Source organism: Mus pahari, chromosome 18, assembly GCF_900095145.1.
Source record: "Mus pahari chromosome 18, PAHARI_EIJ_v1.1, whole genome shotgun sequence".
Taxonomy (NCBI): domain Eukaryota; kingdom Metazoa; phylum Chordata; class Mammalia; order Rodentia; family Muridae; genus Mus; species Mus pahari.
In genome coordinates, this window is record NC_034607.1 from 32,323,013 (window position 1) to 32,347,027 (window position 24,015).

At 44.6% G+C, this 24,015-nt stretch overlaps 1 protein-coding gene across 1 annotated transcript in view; it reads right to left on the bottom strand.

The window, feature by feature from the left end:
* Positions 1 to 24,015, bottom strand: part of Rab31 (RAB31, member RAS oncogene family) — a 112,469-nt gene that overhangs the window by 14,454 nt on the left and 74,000 nt on the right. The window lies entirely within an intron of this gene.

Consider the following 24,015-nt stretch of genomic DNA (forward strand, 5'->3'; position numbering starts at 1 on the left):
TTCACCCCGGTCCCTTGCACTATCCCACTTTCTTCTTGTAAGACCCCTAACAATGCAGCCACCCAGCGTCCACCCGGCATGCTCTTCTTCCCGTCATCATCACCGCCACCACAGGCGAGACTCACGTGGTGCATTCAAAATATCTCAAACTGTAAATCACATGAGTCAAGACTGTATGGAGGAAGGGGTACACTCCATGCTCTGGTCAAAATAGAGTATGTTCCCCTTACAGTTATCTTTAGACATTCATACATCTTAAGTTTGTTCAGAGATATCGAACTGCAGCCAGGCTTGCCTTGTAAAGCTTGTAGCCTGGCTTTGGAAGAAGCAGAGTCTCAGCCAATCAAAACCGTCCGAGCCATGTTCAACTAAGACAGATGTGAGCAGTAGCCAATCAGCTGTCGGTCTGCCCATTTATTATTTATTTATTTATTTACATCTTATTTCCTTTTCTCTGGATCTAAGTATAATCTGATTGGCTGGTGGGTTGTTGAACCTTTTGAGTATGGGACTGCTAACTGATCATAGAATTGAAAAAGAAATCAAATGAAGATGTCTAAAACTAGTCGGGAGGCGGTGGTGCACACCTTTAGTTCCAGTACTTGAAGCAGAGGCAAGCAGATCTCCTGTGAGTTCGAGGTTAGCCTGGTCTACAGAGTGAGTTCCAGGATGGCCAGGAGGACTACACAGAGAAACCCTGTCTCAAAAAACCTACAAGATCTCTAAAACTAGATTTGCTGATGTATGTGGGCATATCTGGGCCCATGGTGCTCATTAATGTTAGACTTCACCACCGAGATACACACCCACCCTGTATTTAATTAAATTAAATTTATTTATTTATTTATTTATGTGTGTGCGTGTGTGTGTGTGTGTGTGTGTGTGTGTGTGATGTGTGAGCGTTAGTCACACGACACCCATGGAGAGGTAAGACCAACTTCTGGAAGTCTTTTTCCCTTCCACAACACAAGTGGTTGTTTGCAGAGTCTCGAAGGCCAGAGAAAGCCCTGCCAGTACAGACATGAAGGACCAGCCACTATTGGAGTCTGCAAGAATACATTAATTACCATGCTTAATAAAAAGTACATAGGTGGACAAAAGGGATTGTCACCAAGCCCAAGTTCACTCCCCAGAACTTACATAGTATAGAGAAGCAGTTCCCTCTACATGCACGTTATGGAATGTGTATGAACACCCATGCACACTGTTCATGTAGCTTTTTATTCTCCTGTAGTAACTGTCATCTTAGAGGCTTACCACCTCCATCTGCTAATCCAGGCCTGGTGTTGGAAGCTTCTAGCCTCTGTCTAATTTTATCTAGGCCTAGAAGGTTTCTGCTGAATAAGGGGTGAAGCTCACCCCCTTTCTAGTGTTTTCTGAGTTCTGGCTGTCAGGTTCAACTCAACTGTTCTGGCTCAAACTCGTCCAAGCTGACTGATTCAAACTTGCTTTTCTCTGGGTGTGGTGGTTTGAATATGCTTGGCTCAGGAAGTGGCACTATTAGGAGGTGTGGCCTTGTAGGTGTGTCCTTGCTGGAGGAAGTGTGTCACTGTGGGGGTGGGCTTTAAGACCCTAATAGCTGCCTGGAAGCTAGTCTTTTGTTTGCCTCCGGAACCAGATGTAGAACTCTCAGTTCCTCCAGCTCCACGACTGCCTGGATGCTGCCAAGCACGGATCTTGATGAGAATGGACTGAACCTGTAATCCAGCCCCAATTAAATGTTGTTGTTTATAAGAGTTACCTTGGTCATGGTGTCTCTTCACAGCAATGGAAACCCTAAGTAAGACAGCCACACACACACACACACACACACACACACAAATAAATTAATTTTTAAAAAGTTAAAAGTACATATGCGGTCTTTGACTGGGGTCTCCAACACAATGATCCCTAAATTGGCAAGTACGGAAGTGATGAAAAGATTCTCTTCAGTTGACCACACAGAATTTGATGCCATGGAACCTAGAGACAGCGGCAGGATTGGGCTGGTTATCCAAGAAACCAACCTGGAGAGCCTCATGTTAATGAACAACACATGGCTACCAGCATAGCCGTACACCCAAAGAGAGCTGGAAGTCCCTCCCCAACCCTCAGACCTATGCAGCTCTTCCATTTGGCTGTTCCGACTTTGCAACCTTTATAACTGAACTATAATTCTAAGTAAATGCTTTTCCGTGTTCGTTCTAACACGCAACACGTGGGAGGTCCCGAGAACCCTATAATTTGCAGTCTGCTGGGCAAACCTGTAGGTAATTTGGGGGTTACTAGAGACCCACAGTGGAGTCTGAAACAGGGCCTAATGGTGTGGTGTCGAGTCCCTCGGTGGGCAGAGTCTTCACCAGCTCTGGTCTGGTTGATGTCGGTCAGAATGGTGCGACTACTGCCTGACAAGGTGAGAATATACTTAGTCATGTACATAGGTGCACAGGCAAGAACTCCCCCCAGGCTGTGTTTCAGAAGAAACCATGGCACATGGCACAGGTTGGAAGGTTGCTGACACCAGCCTTCTTTAATTATGACTATGAAGGGCTATAATATGCTCATTTAACTCTCTGTGTGTGTGTGTGTGTGTGTGTGTGTGTGTGTGTTTGGTCTACATGTATATCTGCTACATCTACTCCAGTAGTGACCCGAGTGACAGGCCAAAAGCCTGGACACTGTCCCGAGGCGAAAAGTTCACGAAACTTAGTCTCCTGGAACTGTAGCATCTCATATAACGAATGCTCCAAACTTGTCCTGGCGAATGGATCTGTGTGCTTTCTTTTGGTATTGTTTTATCATAGGTGCCTCCAAGCAATGACTTGCCAAATAACTAAGCAAAATTGAACTTTGCTTCCTGGTCTTCACCAATGCCCTAGGTAGTCCTTGAGCTGACCCNGGGCTTGGAATTCAGTAGGAATGTTGCCTATTCAGTGACATTCAAAATTGCCTCTAGTATTGTAAGAGAGATAGTGAAAGAAACCAGGCTTTACTATCTACTTCATAGAGTTAGAAATCTCAGGGCAAGCTTAGCAAAGTAAGTTTAAAATTCTTATTATAGTTATGTATGGCAGACTATATTACTTATTAGTAGAAAAGTCCCCCCACACTATCACTTAGAATAAAAGCCAAGTTGCTCCCATATACAGGAATTTACAATGGTTTGGGAAGAAGATCGGGCCATGGTTTTAGAGTATTGCATTATTCATGAGAAGGTTAGCTAGAGCAGAACTCCCTAATTAGAACCATGACTTGGGCGTGGAAGCCCTTGCCCCAGGAGTGTAAAGACCTCACACCTGGCTTCTAAGACTATAGCTGACCTTAGATAAAGCTGACTTTGTCTCAGTTGTTTTATTGCCCAGTTCCTGCCAGTCTTTGTGTTTACATTCCTCTGTTTTGTGTAAGAGTCATTAAGCATCCGGTAACCTCATTGTACCTTGCCGATGTGATGTGTCACCTAACTTCCCTATTTTCTTCTGTATTAAAAGTTTGATGCTTAAGCCGGGCATGGTAGTGCATGCCTTTAATCCCTGCACTTGGGAGGCAGAAGCAGGCAGATTTCTGAGTTCAAGGCCAGCCTGGTCTGCAAAGTGAGTTTCAGGACATCCAGGGCTATACAGAGAAACCCTGTCTTGAAAAACCAAAAAAAATAAAAAAAAAAAAATAAAAAGTTGATGCTCTATTTGACAAATTACATTCAGAGCACACTCCCTTGTGGCCGTATTTGTTTGTCATTTCTCACCAACTCTTTACCTACCTGTCCAGAACACTGATTTCTCCCTTGGATTGAAGGGGCCTGACTGAGGCCGGTCTGCGACATATATCTATATACCTCACACATGCCTGGAGCCCAAGGAGCCAGAAACAGGCTATGGAGCCCCTAAAACTGGAATTACAGATGGTTGTGAGCTGCCACATGGGTGCTGGGGAATGTTCTTCTTTGAGAAGAGTGGCCAGTACCCTTAACCATGGAGCCAATGCTCCACCCCGATATCCAGTGTTTTGAATACTCTTCAACAAATATTGAGTATCTGCTATATGTTGGGCATTGTGGAAGGAATTGAAGCTGTTAAGCTGAGACTAGACAGCCCAGGTCAAAGTGCAGACACGAGGCAGTCAGCTTCGATGGTACAGACTACCCACAGAACGTCTGGGCCATGCTACACACAGAACCACAAAGAAGTTACAAGCTGGAAAGTATAGATGGGGATCCCTCCTTCGTCCTCTTTCCAAGCTGACCGTATTCTGTATGTCCCTTCAGTGTCAGCACTACTCGGGTTCAGAAGAGACTGTTCTAAGTCCACACCTTTTAAAACAGCTGGGCTGTCCAGCTATAGGCTGGCTGAGTGGTCAGGAGGAAGACTGGAACTCGGAGCTAGGGCCAGGTTCTAGCCTTCGTGGACCAGTAGGAAATAGGCAGGGCTGAAAAGGTAGAAAAGGCAGAGGCCGTGAATCCAGTGGCGCATCTGGCACAGCTGGTAGAGGCTGTGCATCCAATGGTGCATCTGGCACAGCTGGCAGAGGCTATACTTCCAATGACACAGCTGGCACAGCTGACAGAGGCTTCACTTCCAATGACACAGCTGGCACAGCTGGCAGAGGCTACACTTCCAGTGGCACAGCTGGCACAGATGGAAAAAGGCTGTGCTTCCAGTGGCTCATCTGGCACAGCTGGCTTCTGACATTCCTTACTTCTTTGCTTCTTTAGATGGTAACTACCTAGTGGTCGGATCTGAATTTCCGGACAAATCTCTTGTCACTTGTGATCAGAATGGGCCAGGAGCTCGGCTGACCCACTGCTGAGCACAGCGAGCCCCTAAGCTGGAGAGAGCATGGGACTCACCTCCACTCAGCTCCGACTTCTTCCCCAACAGTGAGTAATGGGTGGCAGGACCCAGTCCATTTCGGACAGCAGCGGTTCTGGCACAGTTCTTTCTGTCTCTGAGTAACCAGATGTGGAGAAGGAATGTCTTGTTCATAGTCACTGCAATCAAATTATCTTTTCACTAGGCTTCTTTAAGTGGGAGCCTGAAATACTTACACTATAAAGGCCATTGATAGTTATTTTTCCCCCATTAGTTTTTTAGATAGGCTCTGGGCCTATAGCCCAGGCTAGCCTGGAACTGATAATGTAGGCCATATGAGGCTTGCTTTTAGTTATTGTCAATCCTTCTGTCTGACACCCCAGAATCAGGTACTATAAGTGTAATGTCTGACAAAAGAAGATTTAAGAACAAAATAAAGCCAGAAAGGTCAAGAGTCTAGCCTTGGCTAAGCGAGTCCCAGTCTCAAACAAATAAACAACAAATCAACAAAGATGCCTAGAGAAAGAAGAAATCAGAGATATAAATGCTTATTTTAAAGGAAATAAAAAAATCCCTTTGCATCTTAAGAAATCTTCAGGTGATTTTTGCCTGCAGTTGCACAAGGGCCTGACAGAACTATGTCGGGTAGACAGTGTGTGTTATCTCAGAAGTGGTCAGTGGCTTACTTGCTATGCTAGATGACAAATCAGCTCGGTTGCTATCCCCAGAAAGAGGAGGAAGTCAGGACGGGCCATTCAAACCAAACAGGAAGTGTGGTTAGTGCTGAGGTCAACTGGAAACTCAGAGAGACACCAAGTTGGCCCACCCTTCCCAGAGGACTGGGAAGAGGTTTCCGAGGTGAAGGTAACTCCAAAGGGAGACTCCTCAAGGCCCAAGCTCTGGAAAGTATCAGCCTGGGTCTTATCAAGCTCTGGACAGCAGCCAGTTCTGTGTCTCCTGGACTCAGGCAGAAAGCCCTGAGTTGGTGCGCTTGTGTTGGAAGACTTCTCAGCAGGGGAGGGAGATCAGGACACAGTGTTCCTCCTGGGCTCTAGAATTTCAACATGCCTGCACTGCCCAACAGGGGGGTCTTTGTTTTGTTGTGTAAGGGTGTTACCCAGCAACACGGCAGCTGACTCTAACTTCAGGACTAGTCAAGTTTCCAAGGGTCTTCTCAACACCAGGGGGTCTCAACTAGAACAGTGTGTCCTCCTGAGGGGTCTGCGGGAGGTATAGTTCCCAGGATCTGTCCTCCACTGACTGGACCTCTCTCCCTCCATGAAGTGCAGCATTACCACCACTGGTTTTAGGGAGAAGTGATTGCTGAGGCCCAGAAAAGTAGCCAGAGGAGGGTGAACAGGCCCAGGCACCAAGCAGCGCTCAAGGAGTGAGGGGTGGCTGCCCGTCTGCCTCCACTCCCCTGCCATCTTGATTCTGCATCCTTCATTTGACTCGACTTCTCAGGGTCCCTGCCAAGAACCCTGGTGCTGCAAAATGCTCACATCCTTAGATCAGCGCCTCTTGAATAAGTATGCACAAAGCTGTCTCAGCAGCAATGACAACATGGCACCGTAGTCTTACAGAATTTTAGAGGATAGGATTCAAACATCTCAGAGGCCAGTGTTCCACTGACAAGTAGGAGTGTGGTGATTAACCAGCTGTGTTAATCACCCACGACAAACGTTCATTTCAGTAAGTGGCCCCAAGAGTAAAGCTATCATATTTTGTATGATTTTCCGGTATTAAAGAAACCTTACATTAATTCTGAGTATTTTCTTTATTCACAGATGGCAAATAATTTTCCACGAGTATACTGTGGCTCTCTTCAGACACAGCAGAAGAGGGCACTGAAACCCATTATTATACATGGCTGTAAGACACCATGTGGTTGCTGGGGATTGAACTCAGGACCTCTGGAAGAGCAGTCGGCACTCTTAACCGCTGAGCCATCTCTCCAGCCCTCTGTGATATTCTTATGCATCGTCCCTGCTTAGCTTATTATTGGTGTTGTTTTTTTCCTCTTGGTAAGTGTCCTTGACACATTAGAAAACCCGGCCTCCTGTCAAATGTTTCCCATGTCTTTTTTTTTCAACATGTCACTTGTCTTTCGAGCTTCCTCGTGGCATTTTTCTGGTGGAAAAACTGTACGTGGTCAGTCTCTTTTAAAGAACTGTTGATTTATGTGTATGTATGCGTACCTGAGGATATTCTGCGCAGTGCATGAGTGCAGGTTCCCTGGAGCAGAAGACTGTGAGCTTCTTGGTGTGGATGAAGAGAACAGAGCCCAGGTCCTCTGGAAGAGCAGCCAGGGCTCTAAACCACTGAGCCTTCCACCTCTAGCATGGGCAGTCTTTCCTCTCTGTCTTCTGTGTTTCATATAACTTAAGTATAGTTTCATATAGCTTAAGTAACTCACTTTAGTTCCATTTTTTTAAAGAGTGTGTGTGTGTGTATGTGTGTGTGTGTGTGTGTGTTTTACATGCATCACTTGCATGCAGTGCCCATGGATGCCATAAAAGAGCATTAGCTCCCTGGAGCCACCATGCTGGGTATTGGGAATTGAACCTGGGTCCTCTGGAAGAGCAGGCAGTGCTCAACTGCTGAGCCACTTCTCTAGCCCCATTTCCCCCTAACGTTTGTTTTTCAAGACAGGGTCTCTCTGTATATAACCCTGGCCATACTGAAACATAAAACCAGGCTGGCCTCGAACTCACGGAGTTCTGCCTCTGCCTCCCAAGTGCTGGGATTAAAGGCATGTGCCATTACCACCACCACCTGGCTATGGTTTATTATTTTCTATTGAAATATTTATTCTATTTTTCTTTTATCTTCTCTCATTTCTCTCACAACTAGGTAGTTACCCCAACACTATTTATTGAAGACTCTTTTTTTTTTTACACAGTTTTTCAATATCAGTTTCAGGATTAAATCAGATATTCTTACATATTTCACCTCACTCCCTGGCTCTCTGCTGCCTGTTTGTCTTCTCTCCATGGCTCTGACCCTTACTGAAGATTACACATTGGTATTTGCTGGGATTGGTGACCTTGGCCCAACCAAATAGAACCTTTTGTCTGTCCGTTGTTTCTAGACAAGTCTTAGGACTGCCCTCTGAAATTGCTCTTGTGTGAGTATTTTGATAGCTGATACCTTAGTGAATTCTGGGTTAACTTCAAGCAAACTGACAACTTTACAATACTGATGCATCCTCCCTAAGGAAAACCTATGCATTATTTTAATTTAAGTCTTTGTTTATCTCCTGCAGTAGTGTTGTAAAGTTTTATCTGTTGAGGCCAGCTCAGTTCTTGCCTGAATTCATTCCTAAGATTCACATTTTCAAAAGTTAGAATATTACATCTATACAAAAATGGAATACTAGGTATTTTAACCACACGTTGCTGTCACAATGAAGAGAAGGGTTTCCACTGGTTCTCACCAGTTATTTGTGTAAAGTTACAAGATCAGACCGCCTATTCTAATCAGGAAGTAACCTTGGTTTTCCCACTCCTTCAAACGGTGAAAGAAAATTCCCACGAGGATGGACATCACAGTATTTGTTCATCCCATAGACAGAGCGTGAGTTAAGTATTGAGAGAGAGAGAGAGAGAGAGAGAGAGAGAGAGAGAGCGAGCAAGCGAGCCAAGGAAACCAACTGTGTCTTCTGAGACAGGCACTTTGGAGCAGGAGTGGAAAAACTGTCATTTGCTCAGAAAAGTAGAACATCTTCATGCTAAAAACTAGGAGGTGGGACAAGAGCACCCAGGCCCCTCTCCCAAATTCCTACTGACACCGATGCATATTCTGAGCTTATGAGACACAAAGAGCCCCATATCCCGGATCTCCAGACTCAGAGTATCTCCTGGCTAAGCCCCAGAATTCAGCACAGTAGCTTGCTTCCTAGCAACTCCTTATGTGTTTGGAAGCTGGGGGAGTCATCCTGGGGGGTTGGGGGGGTGTCTAAAGCACCCCTTGTGCTGTGTATCTTAGACTCTGTCTACAACATGGCACTATGAGATCAGGAGTTTGGAGGTCACTTGTGATAAATCAGCCACTGCTCGGACTCTGGTCCGAGGTAGGGACGAAACAAAACAAAACAGCAGGTGGGAACTCTTCCTCAGGTGGGAACTCTTCCTCAGGTGGGAACTCTTCCTCAGGTGGGAACTCTTCCTCAGGTGGGAACTCTTCCTCACACTGATCCAGTGATGTCTACCATGTCCGTGAGAGCCCGTAAACTCTGTATTCACAAGAACTAAGCATTTTGCCTCCTATTCCTTCCTAGAATATAGTAGTTAGCATTTCATTTAAATATCGTCCACTGTGTTTTGATTTTCTCTACTAGCTGGTCCACAATCCAGCTTTAAAAGACCAACCAAGGACCCCACAGGTGGCTGAGCAGGCTGAGCTATTTGCCGCCAAGCCTGACACCTTGAGTTCAGGCGCTGGTACCCACCTAGTGGAAGAAGGTAACAGGTTCCCTTAGGTTTTTCTCTCAGTTCCACACATGTGCTGTGGTATTTGCATATGTGTCTAAGTGCATACATACATGCACACACACGATAAATAAATGTAAAATACAAAGGAAGGCCAACTTGCCTCCAATAGCATATCAGTGGTGAACAGGAAATGCCTGTTATTTGCCTAGTGGGGCTATTGCATCAAAACCATCCCATGTTTAAAGTACTCCAGCCAAAAGCAGCAGAAATCATTCCCAACATCCCATCAAATGAAGCAGAGGAAGGCTGTGTGTGTGTGTGGGGGGGGGGGGGTTGCAGACGCTATGCTTGCCAGGAAACAGATTCTCACATCTCCCCATTCCTTCAAGCACCACCAGAGTAATACTCCCATTAATGTGGATGCTTTCCGAACATCAGAAATGTCTGCGTAGGGCTGGCGAGATGGCTCAGTGGTTAGGAGCACTGACTGCTCTTCCAGAGGTCCTGAGTTCAATTCCCCAGCAACCACATGGTGGCTCATGGCCATCTGTCATGGGATCAGACGCCCTCTTCTGCTGTGTCTGAAGACAGCTACAGTGTACTTGTATAAATTAAACAAATGAATAAATAAATAAATGTTTTGTAACACACATGCAAAGCCACTTTGACAATGCTAAAAGAAGCACAACCCTCAGCTCTTATGGACACTCAGATCGATTTACCTGAGGGAGGAACTAAAACTCAAACCAACTTCTTTTTGAAAAAGGAAGAATAATTGCCACCTTCAATGTAAACACCTAATTGGACAGTTACACGGATCTAAGTAAGCCTTTCCAGTTATAGCACTTCACATGGGTTCCCTGGGGAGAATTCCTGTTCCCAGGAGGTCTGCCCTGCTTAATAACATTGACAGGAAAAGCTATTCACCTGGGGCCAAATCCCTAGTGTCAAATTCAAGCAGGCAGTGTCAGGTTTTTGGCCACAGACTTAAATGAATGGTTTCTCATGAAGAATATTAGAATTTGGAATAGAAGAAAGACTGAAAAAAAAGGGGGGGGGGCTCTCTTAATTCCGCCTGATCCTGAAGAGGCTGGAGAACTACCAGGGAGAAGTGTGAGGACCAGAGTCTGGATTTAATCAAGCCAAACTCTTCCCTCTCAGTAGCTTGGCTATCATTCCTCACCCTGGATCTGGTTTTCCCTGCCCTGCCAGCTCAGGGCCTGGGGTGAGCTCCTTCCCCAGGCTGCGTTTCACCTCATCACATGGAGCCTTTTGTTCATGTAGGGTTATGAAGATTATCACACCTACTGATAACTGTGTCTAGTACACAGTGAGCATCCAGTGTAGGCTGGCGATGAGGAGGATGAACTTGTTTTCAAGGACTGGGGAGATAGCTCAGTGGCCACAATGCCTGCGCTTGCTGTCTTGAGTATGAGAACTTGAGTCTGTGGAACCATTGCTTACAAAAAAAGCACTTGTGGGGTGTACCTGAAACTCCCGACTCTAGAGGGTGGACACAGAGAGACAGGTAGATAGATGGCTGGGGTTTGCCAGCTAGCTAACATGGCCAAAATGGTGAGCTCTGGGTTCAGGGAGAGACTCATATGGGCAAGAACAGAGCAGTATCTGAACCCACGCCATACACACATAAATACACACATACCACCTTGTATCACATATAATTAACATATTGCATATTATTAATATATTAATTTTATATAGTAATTATGTTGTATATTAATATATGATGTTATATATTTATATTTTGTTTTTAGCCTGCTGACCAGATGAGAAGCAGACAGAGAAAATACAAGTTAAAAAAACAAAAACAAAAACAAAAACACCTGCCATCAAGAATTTATCATGGAGAGATATCTCAGTGGCTAAGAACACTTCCAGCTCATGGAAAGGATTTGGGTTCAGTTCCCAGCACCCACATGGTGGCTCACCAACCATTAGTAACTTCAGCTCCAGGAGATCTGATGCCTCTTCTGACTTCATGGGCAGAGACACAGATGCAGTACACATACATACATACATACATATGGGTATAACACCACACAATTAAAATGAACAAATCTTAAAAAAAGAAAAATGAGCCGGGCGTGGTGGTGCACGCCTTTAATCCCAGCACTTGGGAGGCAGAAGCAGGTGGATTTCTGAGTTCGAGGCCAGCCTGGTCTACAAAGTGAGTTCCAGGACAGCCAGAGCTATACAGAGAAACCCTGTCTCGAAAAACAAAACAAAACAAAACAAAAAAACAAAAAACAAAAAGAAAAGAAGAAGAAGAAAAATGAATTTAGCACTAAGGACATTTTAGCTCCCAGCAGAAGTTACATTATAATCTTTCAAACTCCCAGGCATCAATAGGAGGAAACAAAGTATTTGAAACAAAAGCTGGGGGACTCTGCTCAATAGCCCCGCAGTTCTGAAACATTCTTTCCACTTCAAGGCCAGCATGAAGCCAGGTTCTAAATTAGAGTCCGGGGCAACAACACGAAGGTATTTTATCTTCAGTAAGCAGACATTGATGTATTTCCTAGACTTGTTCGTTGAACGGGCTGAAAGGCAACGATACCCTACAGCACTAAGCACACATGAATTCCAGCTTATGGGGTTGAATACTGTTTTCTAATATAAGAAATCAGGGCTTTTTGGAGAAAAACACATATAAGACAAGCCGAGAGCAACTTACTGTGCAAGGTGTCCACCAAGACACAAGAACCAACAGGGAATGACTCCGAGTGGCTGAAACTGGAATAGTTTGGGGAAAAAACAAAAACAAACAAACAAAAAACCCCAAAACAAATGATTGTTTTCTAACAGAGTATAAAAGAAACCTAGTCCACTAGACCATTACAGATTCTTAGCCAGACTGTTACAACTTCTCTGGGACCAAAAATACTAGTTAAAGATTACAGAGCACATCACCCTCTCACACAATCCTTCTCACATCCCCTCTCCCCTTCTCCTCTGAGTGGTGTGGGATCCCCCCAACAGTTATCCCCCGACCCTGGCACTTCTGCGAGGTTAGGCAGGCCCTCTCCCACTTAGGCCAGATAAGGCAGCCCAGTTAGAGGAACATAACCCACGTTCAGGCAACAACTTTTGGGACAGCCCCCACTCCAGTTCTTCAGGACCTACATGAAGACCAAGCTGCACATCTGCTACATACGTGCAGGGAGGCCTAGGTCTAGCCTGTGTATGTTCTTTGGTTGGGGATTCAGACTCTGAGAGCCCCAAGGGTCCAGCTTAGTTGACTAAAAAAAAAAAAAAATCACAATCTTATTTGATTAAAAGTAACCACGAAATAAGAAACCTGGTAATGATTTGAAGAGACATTTCACACAAGAGCAGACTTTAGTGGCCAGCAGACACATGAAAGGTTGCCCACTCGGTGGTAACAAAGGAAGTGTAAACTGAAGTTACTCTCAGATAACTCTGCATACCTTGAAGCCTCACAAGACCCAGCCACAATGAGAGGACAAGCAGTCGCACATGCTGCTGGTGCTCACCCTGGAAAACACTAGCATCACCTCGTAAAACTGAGCACGCACACATCTTACGAGCCAACAATTAAACTGCCACATTCTGCAGCCTAGAAACATCTTAAGCCCTGGGAGACGTGAATGAGGCTATCCAACCAACGTTCAAAACAACCCGCCTCAGGGAGGACCCAAGTGCCCATCAGCACATAAAACAGACCCACGTTCAGACACCAGACAGCAGCTGGCGTGTGTGTCTTCACTGGGCGATTCTCACAAGGTGATGTTGAACTGGAAACCAGTCATCACATGACACAACACTATTCCATTCACACAAAACTCAAAAGAGGGCAAACTCTAAACAATTGTTGGCTGAGAAATACAGACACTAAACCCAGATGTTGAGAGCATGAGGAAAACAAAGTGTGGTTCTCCTTAAAGTCAGGACAGCAGAGAGAAGCAGCTGGAGCCGGAGAAGAAGTCTGTTTGACAGGGTGACTCAGCAGTTCATGCTTTTTAGCCACATCCTCCCTTAAGCACACACCAGTGTTTTATAGACTCTGCTTTAAGAATACTCTAAAACTGAAGAAAGAGATTCCAGATGTGTTCTCTGAGCTGGCTGGGAGCTGCACGTCAGCTACTTCCTTCCTGTTTCAGGAACAGTATCAGTAGAGGCCGGACTATGGGCATCCTGAGCACAGAACGTACTCTACAGCAGCACAAGCCACTATGTCACCATGTCTCATCCTTCCCCGTGAACAGAGTGCTGTCAGCTTTAAGGCTTGCCACATGGCTGATTTTTTGGTGTGTGTGTGTGTGTATTTTGATTGATTGTTTTGGTTTTGTGCTTTGTGCTTTTAGCATTTAGAATACATTAAATTTTTGTTAGCTAGGATTTCAACTTCTGTTTATTGGTTTGCTCATAAAAAACTTGTGGGGTGTGTATGTGTATGTGAATATATATATATATATAATATACACACACACACACACACACACACACACATCCATTCACCCATTCATGACTAGGGAAGCTGTTAAAGTTGCATGTAAGAAGTCAGACATTTTAATTTTTAGCAAAATATTTTATGATAAATACAAATATATGTAAATAAAATTATTTTAGAAAAATGTTTACTTACTATACTTTAAAGAGAACAGAGGGCATGTGGTAATAAGAACCACCTATTCTGAGCATATCTTAAATCCTCTAGAAATGTCAGCTTTATTAAAATATAAAATGACTGAGCTTTGGGTGTTTTGCTGCCCTAGTTAGTGTGGCCCTTTGGGGGAGTTCTAGGATACAGGAAGTTCCCTTTTGTAGCTCTTGACTTCACAGGAAGCTTTGGTCACTGAAAGCCTACTCAGGGGCCCAACGCACTCCTCTCGTAGTTGACCTCAAGGTTGGCAAACTGGTTTTCATTCTTGGCCTGGCAGCGTTTGCTGTGGCACAGCGAGGAGGAGGAGGAGGAGGAGGAGGAGGAGGAGGAGGAGGAGGGGGAGGAAGAGGAGGAGGAGGCTGATGTTAGTGTAGGTCAGGAGAGGAACAGTGTCCCGGATGCTTCACCATGGCTGCTGCAGGTCTAAGAAACAGGGCAGGAGCCATGCTGACTCAGCATCAAAGGCTTAGCCCCTCAGTGCACTCCCCAGACACTGTCCGTCTTCCCCTCCCCACAGGGCACCATATTCACATTGATGTTCTTTCTTCGTGACCCTTCTCCCAGGACACAAGTCAAGCTCATCCCCATCTCTGGCACCCATAGGGAAATTTCTACTCCTGACATTTCCTCTTACCCAGATCATCCTTTGCTACCGTCCTCTGACAGGAGTCACCCATCAGAATCCTTCCGAGATACACCCCGACACAGCCCTGTCTACCACACGTTACCCTGGCTTTTCTTCTGTCTGCTCTGGACTATGCCCTTGTACTGCTTGTACTGCCGTGAGGGAAAGGATGAGTCAGGAGTAAACGCAGTCTTGTGTTGCTCTTAAGTTACTTCTCTACCTCCTCTCCTCTCCCCAAACAGCTCTCTGAGCCTTTCTCACAGTTCCCACAGTACTTTGCTACACAGAAAACCATCACCTCTTGTGACAAACAAACCTATTTGTAACTGGATGACTGAGAACTGACCAAGCCAGTTTCTTTCTTCCTACCAAAATGCTTCTTCCTCACAATGCTGTCCTTAGTGAACAGCCTCCGCTCCCTTCACAGATTCCTGACCCACTGTAGCCACCCCAAGGGTCTCTCTCTCTCTCACGGCTCCCCTCAGAGGCCAGCACGCTACTGTGAAGCTTAAAGACCATCACGCCACAGAAAAGGCAGCATGCCTGTCGCACTGCTGTTCCCATGGATGGGGAGATGATAGAAATCCTGGCCAGGGAGGTCAGTGACAGCAAGGTCCCCCTCAAGCTCCTTACTCAGCACCTAAGAAGAAGGGCCCCTTTGTTCCCCTAGTTCTTGTTCTCCACATCACTATTGTGTAATGTCACACTGATAACCCTTGGTCTAATAAACCTGGTCTAATGGCCTTGTACGCACAAAATCAGAGGGTGGGAGAAGCAACTAGGTTCCAGGATCAGGGCCAGATCTCCTCAAGGTTAGTGGTGGGCATAAAGGCAGGGGCGTGATGCCCACAGAATGCCTGCGAGCTCCCGGGCCCGTCTTCCCACAGCCAGGCTGCGTGCTTCAGGGTGAGAGAGGTTACCTATTCTTCTAGCTTGGTCATCAGTGTCAGCAGAGGGAGAGCTTTTAAAATGAGTTTATTCTTTGGCAGCTCCACACATGTAGAGGAAGAATTCCGATCATCCCCCATGGCTCCACCCTCTCTTCCCTTCCCACACCCCTCGCAGCCACCCCCTTCCTCTTACAGAGTCTTCAAGTCTCCGAGCTCCTTTAATGTCATTTTCTTTTTCTCCGTGGCTCACTGGGTTTCAGTGGGCTCACCCGTATGGGGATGGGTGTGAGGCTATCCACTAGATCCCAAATGACCTCTCTAGTGGCTACATCACAGAAGACAACACTTCCCTTCCTCTACCAGCCCTCCACTGCTTTGGGGCAGGGACTCTTCCATCCTTCCCCAATTTAGTTCAGTAGCTACTGTGAGTACAAATGTCACTGTGACACCATACCTGTAACCCAAATTTCTCACTGGGTCACTGCTGCTCTTACATTCTTCCCGCCCCTTGGTACAGGGAGGTTTTTGTTTACATCAGTTACTCCAGGCGAGTTAGGGAAATCTCTCAGTAAGACTGGGAGCTAGGCTGGATCTCCTGAATTGCCTGGGCCTCTCACCCTGTTGAATGCACAGGATGAGCACCCCTAGGCCGAACACCCCCAAAGCCCAGAACTCAGAAGCTTTTTTTGGACACCAATGTGATAAGTAGGAAATCCAACACTATAAAACTTTATGGACAAAAACAAAGTTATAATGTTATATAAAATTACTTTCTGGCTGTGTTTGTGAGGTATATATGTTTAGATTTAGGTTCCAATTCCACTATAGCACTTTATGTATATGAAAATAATTCTGAAATCTGAACTCCCAAGTGTCCCAGTCCTAGGCAATTTGGACAAGGGCTATGTAACCTCTCCTTGTCCTCTGTCTTGCCCACATATACTCAAGAGATACACCGACATGGGAACTGTGGTCTCTTATGCCCAGACCGCCACTCCTGATGCCTCATATGGTCGGCCAGACGCAGGCTAAATCTGCTTCCGTCCCAGCAGACTCTCAAAACATGCTGTGCACAGCTCCTCTTAAGGGCGGACAAGCTTACACCACCAATGTCTGTTAGATGAGATCATTAGATCATTTATACACACACACAGGGACAGACAGAGAGAAAGACAGAGAGACAGAAACATAGACAGACAGACAGAAGCTCTATACACTGTCCTTCTGCAACTCCCAACGAAATACCCAGCTTTCCGGAAATAATGAAAGAGCAAAGCACTTTGGGATTAGAGTAAAATGAGGGCAGGCTCGGAATAAGGTCTGGGACCTAGAGATTTGGCTCCCTCCCTGAAAGAGTCATGCCAGAAGGCAGAACCTGGAGCAGCCAGATTGGCTGACCAACTGCTTGATTCTCCTGCCACAGAGAGCTCTCCACAGGCGGATGCCCACTAGGTTCACAGGCCCTGTCACTTGCCAGACTATTTCTATTTCTGTCTCTGGAAGACACACGTACTCTGGACAGAGACCAATACAGCAGGCTTCTCCTTTCTTCTTTTAGAGTTATTTTTTTTTCTTTGATGGTAGTGGTGCATGCCTGCTTGTGTGTGTGTGTGTGTGTGTGTGTGTGTGTGTGTGTGTATCTGAAGATTAAATGCTGGGCCTCAAATATGCTAGGAAAATGCTTTAAGTGACAGCTTTTAATAGCATCATCTTGTATTTCTTTTGTATCCTATGTATGTCGGTATGATCAAATTAATCATTTCACACAGTATGCTGGCAAAACATCAGTCACATACAACTCTCTTCAGAGGTTTGGCTGTATATATAAATGATGTGTGCGTGATATGCATATGTATTCATTTACCGCTATTCTAACCTTTTCCCCATCTAAATTCAGTAAATTCTATTTACTGAAATTTTCATGGATATAATTTTAGATTCACAAGCATTTATAAGAAACAGCAACCCCGGACTGGAGAGATGGCTCAGCGGTTAAGATCCTGAGGTTCAAATCCCAGCCACCCCATGGTGGCTCACAACCATCTATAATGAGATCTGACGCCCTCTTCTGGTGTGTCTGAAGATAGCTACAGTGTACTTATAATAAATAAATAAATCTTTTTAAAAAATTAAAAAAGAAAAAGAAACAACACTCTTAGGCAGTGAGAGATGGTTCAGTCAGTAAAGATTTGCTGCACAGGATCAAGGACCTGTGTTTGGATCCCCACACCTATGTTTAAAAAAAAAAAAATAGTGTGTATCTCTAAGTCCAGCACTGGAAGGCAGAGAGAGAGGAAGATCCAAGCCCATCCAAATTGTTGAAAGACAAGTTAGTGAGCAACCAAGGAAGACCCTCAGTCTCGATGTCTGGCCTCACACACACACAGCCATCACTACCTTAAGAAGGCAGTCATAGCGGTAAACATCTGCATTCCCAGCAGCACTGGTCAGTAGTCAGAAGGATTACAAGTTCAAGGCCATCCTGAGCTACATGTGAACTTCTATTATGGGGGAGAGGGTGGGCAGCAAGATGGCTCGGTGGGTTAAGGTGATTGCGGCCAAGCTTGGTGATCTGAACTCCACCTCTGGAGCTCACAAGGAGGAAGGAGAGAACCAACTCCCTCAGGCTGTCCTCTGACCTCCAGACATGCTTTCTTGCCCTGGACTCTAAGTAAACAAATAAAGTGAAGGGAAAAAGAAAAGCCAAGCAAAATAAACGAATTTGGTGGTACATAACCTATCACCTCAGCACTGAGGAGACAGAGGCAGGATGCCATGTAGAGCCTAGGCTACATGAGACCCCATTTCAAAATAAATAATAATCTAGGTTTCTTTAGTCACATTTTGCAGACTATCCCATAATATTGCAAACAAGATTTAACACTGACGTCACGTTCTAAATTGGATTTCCAGGGCCTATTGATAGTCTCTCATTTGTATCCATTTCCTCCAAGTTGAAATATTTCACCTTGAAAGGAGGTTCTTTTAAGACTCAGGAAGCAAACAACTCATAAATCTCAGAAAGTCCCTGAAACTAAATAAAGGCACAAAGCCTGTCCTTCCCCCAACGGTAGTAAGGACATGTGAGGGACCTCAGAGCAGCCAAGCTGCCTGGATTAGATGATTTGACCTAAGCTGCCTGCAAGTCTCACAGTGTGCTCCCAGTCTCGAGCTTTCATGAGCCATCACTCATGCTGTGTGGGCTTTTGTGAGAACACTGCCTTTGAGTCATCCCTGCCTCTGTAATTAACCCCTCAGCCCTACTCATGTAAGTAGCCCCAATAAACTCGTTGCTTCATCAAGTTGGATTTGGTGGTATTGTTACTTTGGCCTGCCCTCAGTTCCCTGTGCGGAGTGTTTAAGATTCCTCGGGAACAGTGTCACACAGCAGTGTGTGTATTGAGCTCTGTACTGTTGTGCCTTCTGTTTAGGTTCATGAGCAGCTCTCGCTGAGATGGTCCTTTTACAACCACGGAAATTCCCTCTTATGCATTGCCCCCAAACATAACCTCAGGCAACCACTCCTAATGCCATTCTCTAGTTCTACGGTGTTTTTATTTAAAATGTTACAAATCGCATCACACATAGTGAAACATCACACATAGTGAAACTTTGGAACTGGATTCTGCTGTGGCCTGGATTTGAAATGTCTCTCAAAGGAGGCCCTTGTATTAGCCACCAAGGCCCACATTACTGATTCTGGAGATGGTGTCAGCTCTTGAGGTGAGGCCTCATGAGAGACTGTAGGTCATTACTCACAAGCCTTTGAAGAGAATTACGAAGCTTGGGTCTTTTCATCCCTATCCATGAAGTGAACATGTTAATTTGCCACAAACTCTGACTATTATGAACCATCACAGGCCCAAAGCAACGGGGTCCAACCAATCACACACTGGAAACCCCGAGGTTTGGGTTAAAATGAACCCTTTCTTTCTGTAAACTGAATTACGTCAGGAATTTGTTATAGTGATGAAGAGCTTGCACGTAGCTTTATTCACTCAGCGCAATGCCCCTGAAGGCTCATCCAACTGGCAGACTGTTTGCTTGTATATCTAAGCAGCAGTCCATGGAGTAAGTATATCACAATCTATCCGTTTAGCCAGTCGGTTGCTCGATGACATAGGGCTCATTACAGTTTGGGGATGTTGCCCAAAGTCCATAAGTATTCATGCATGGATTTGGTGTGAACACAAATTCCAGCTCTGTGTGATAGAAGCCCTGGTGTCTGGTTGCTTCGTTAGATGGATAAACACAGTCATGTTTCTTCATTTGCCCATCTTAATTGATTTTTTTTTTCACAAGCATTTTATAATTTTTAGCACACAGGTCCTGTACATAGCTAGTATTTAATTTTTCTGGAACAACTGTAAAAGGTATTGTGGTTTTTTTTTTTTTCAGTTCTGTATTCTCCACTATTAATAAACAGAAATGTAATTGAGTTTTCTGTGTCTTGTAACCTACAATGTTGCAGAGCCTATTTATTACATATAAGAACTTTTCAATAGGTTCCTTAAAATTTTTCCCCTGTAGATGTCATAAACATAAGCCGGTGCTAACATTTTTTTCTAGAAAGTTTGATATCATTATCATAAATGGAACACCAGTATCAACCAGTCACAAAAGAATGAGATTCTAAAAATTAAAAGGAGGGCTGGTGAGATGGCTCAGTGGGTAAGAGCACCCGACTGCTCTTCCGAAGGTCCGGAGTTCAAATCCCAGCAACCACATGGTGGCTCACAACCATCTGTAACAAGATCTTATGCCCTCTTCTGAAGTGTCTGAAGACAGCTACAGTGTACTTACATATAATAAATAAATAAATCTTAAAAAAAATTAAAAGGAATTTAAAATTTAGCTAAAGCAGTGTTATTTTCAGAAGGCCGGTGCTGTCTTCCTCTGTTTCTCTCTGTCTCTCTGTTCTATCTATCTATCTATCTCTTTTTTCAAACAGAGAAAGCAAATATAAGAATATGTCTTTAAGCCAGGCCTGGATAATAATCTCAGCTACTCAGGAAGTTGAGACAGGATGATAGGAACCACAAGGCCTGACTTGAGCTACAGAGAGAGTTCAAAATTAGCAATCTCAACATAGAGAGGCTCATAGTTCGTGGTATTCAGTGGTACAGCATGAGCCTAGCATGCATACACTCTAAATCTAACCTCTAGTTCCACTGGGGAAAAAGAAAAAGGAAAAATTAAAAAGGGTTAAAAACTTGATGAGAAGACGGACGAGATGGCTCGGTGGGGAAAGCCACGCAAGTGTAAAGAATTAAATCTGGATGACACAGCAGCCCATCTGAAATTCCAGCACTTGAGGGGTGGAGCTGCATCCCTGCATCCCTGCATCCCTGCATCCCTGCATCCCTGCATCCCAAGGGCAAGCCAGCTAGCCCCACTAGCTGAACTGGTGACTGCTGGCTTCAGCAAACACCCTGCTTCAATATATCAGGTCAAAGGAGGCACCTGACACCAACTTCTGAGCTCCATATGCATTTGCACACACATACACATATACATGCACACACACAGACAACACAGACAACAAGCAAAAATACAACAACAACAAAACAAAACAAAAACAAAAACAAAAAACCCAGCTCCTTACTAGCCTGAGGCTTCTATGAACAGTCTCTAGGATACAGCATGTGCTAAGCCATAAAACAAACCTCAAGGGACTCATGCAGAGCTGGTGAGCTGGCTCAGTGAATAAAGGTGCTTGCCACCAAGCCCGAGGACCGGAGTTCAATCCACAGGACACATGTGGTAGGAGGAGGTACACCCATAAGGTGTCTCTGACAACGATGCTATGCCATGGTAGGTACACATAGATACATAGATAGATAGACAGACAGACAGATAGACAGACAGATAGATAGATAGATAGATAGACAGACAGATAGATACATAGATACATAGATACCTAGATAGACAGATACATAGATACATAGATACATAGACATATAGGTAGGTACATAGATAGATACATAGATAAATACATAGATAGATACATAGATACATAGACAGATACATAGATAGATGATGGATGGATACATAGATGGATAAATGATAGGTAATAAACTAACTGAGTAATCAATTTTTTGAAAATAAAAATAAAGCTAGTCTTTCTCACTGACCTATTCAGAGGTTTAAAGAAGAACTACACTAAAAAGTCATTTCCTCTGCTGCATAATCTGAACAAGGGCCCTCTCGAATGACTGTAAGCACAAAGGCTACATACCCACATTCTGAACACCTGTGGGACCTTGAAGCGCTGGATTCAGACCTCACGGAAGCCAAACTAGTGAAGCAAAAGGATCTGAGAAGAAAGGCCGGTGTGCCACCTGGGACCGTGGGCAAGGATGTCAGCACATCCTCTAAGGAGAGCTGGCCGTGAGTGCAGTGATGGTTGAGTAAGATGCCTAGGTTGTGTGCCAGTTCATCCTGGCAGACATCAGAACGTCTGCAGAGAACACCGGTGAGTCTACCCTGGGAATGAGAGGCAGCGGTCCTGTTTTATCTGGAGACCGTGCTGATCTGAGGCCGCCCTTCATCAAGAGTCCCCACCCTCCCCCATCTTGGACTGGCCACATTCCTTCTGTGGGCCACAAGCTCCTAGCCAGATGTGGGGAACTGAAACAGAGATGCCAGGCCAGTGTTTCTCCACAGACCAACTGGGACATACCAAAAAACCGGAGCTAAAGGAAGACCTGTTTTTACCATGGGGATATCAACACCTTCTCATGCCTCTTTTTCCTAAGATTAATCTCAGTTAGGTTTCAGCTCCTTGCAGCAAACAGCCCTATCCCATTCAACTTGAAATCAGTTTGTGCTAAACTTCTAGTCCATCAGACTACACACACACACACACACACACACACACACACACACACACCAGGAGAAAGGGGGACTTTTCTGTCAAAGTTCCCCTTTATCTCCATGAGGTGTTGGATAAACCCACCTCCTTCAGCGAGGCCAATTCAGCCCACCCACCACCCAGTGTAGGAAACACTGGCCAAAAAGTTGTTTCAGGTTACAGTAAAGGAGGATATCTGATTTGAGTCCGGAGTGCTTAAAGACTAGTCCAACCGCCAGAAAATAGGCGATTAAGTGGAATTCACAGAGATTACAAACTAACCTAATGCAGTGTGATATAATGTGTTTGCAAACACAAAGAAACAGAGTAATTTACCAAACGCCAGGACTTTGGCAAGATCTCTTTTCAATGCTTATTTAATTTTGGTTTAATCGTATTTAGATATCAAAATCAGAAGCATGGGGTGTAGCTCTTTATGAACAAAGAGGAGGAACTCCTGAGATCTCAGAGTCAAGAGAACAGAGGCAAAACAAGTCTGCAACAGAAGTCTCCCCCACCAGTGTTTTGTCTTCCCAGGGCTTCAGTTACCTACAATCAATTGACTCCAAATATATCAAATGGAAAATTCCAGAAATAAATAATTCATTGCATTTTAAGCAACTCTTAGTATAATATTACAATTCATTCTATTAGTTAGTGTTCTTAATCGCTATTACTGTGCCTGTTACATAAAATAAATTTCATTACAGATTTGTATATATAGAAAAAAAATCATAGCATACACGGGGTATGAAGTAATCTATGGTTTCAGATATCCACTGGAGATTGGAATGGATCTGTCACAGGAAAGGGTGACTAATACATAACTTTTTGAAGTAGCATTCATTACAAAAAAAATGGTGAGTTTAACAGCCAGATAAGGTCATCAAGCTTCAGTCTGGAGAGATGGCTCAGCAGTTAAGAGGTCCTGAGTTCAATTCCCAGCAGCCACATGGTAGCTCACAACCATCTATAGTGAGTTCTGATGCCCTCTTCTGGCATGCAGGTATACATGCAGATAGAGCACTCATACATAAAATAAACCTTAAGAAAGAAAAAAAAAACACTGGGGGAAAGGGGGGGGGCATGAAGCCTCTAATCCACTGTCCACGTGGCACAGTTTGGTTATGTCATGTGGGTGTGACCCTCAAGGCTTATGAGCAAGAACCATGGTGGAATAGTGGATGGGGAGTAGGTCACAGAGGCAAGAACCATCAGCAGAGATCAGTGTGGTTCTCATGACACGCTGCTTAGTTCCTGCAAGAAGGGCTTGGTGTAAAAAGAGCGACCTAAGCTGCTGAATCTCATCAGGCCCCTGCCTCAGCAAGTGAGCAACTCTGCAGGTAGCCACTGGCTCCTCTCTGTTTCTCAGCCACATGATACTATGATATAGTCACCAGCGTTCTGTTTGCGAAACTCTAGGCAAAGCACAGTGAACTTCTTTTCTTTATAAAAACCCAGCTTGGATATTCTTATCTAATCATTAGAAAAAGGACTGAGACAGGAGATCAAGGAAGTCCCATAAGCCTTTGCCCCTTGGGGTGATAAAATGTATCATATTCAGATGCTATGTCAAAATAGTAACATTATTATATAGACTGGACCACATCCTTAAGTTAAAATCTAAAACAAGCAGATGTTGTGAACAGTAACAAGACTTCTAATGGCCATTTGTATATGAAAGTGTTACTAAAATTATATTAGCAGTAATGTTAATAAGAAGAATAAGGTGATAAAACAATCTAGTCTGACAAGGGTAATCGATGCAGCTATGCTATGTCTAGG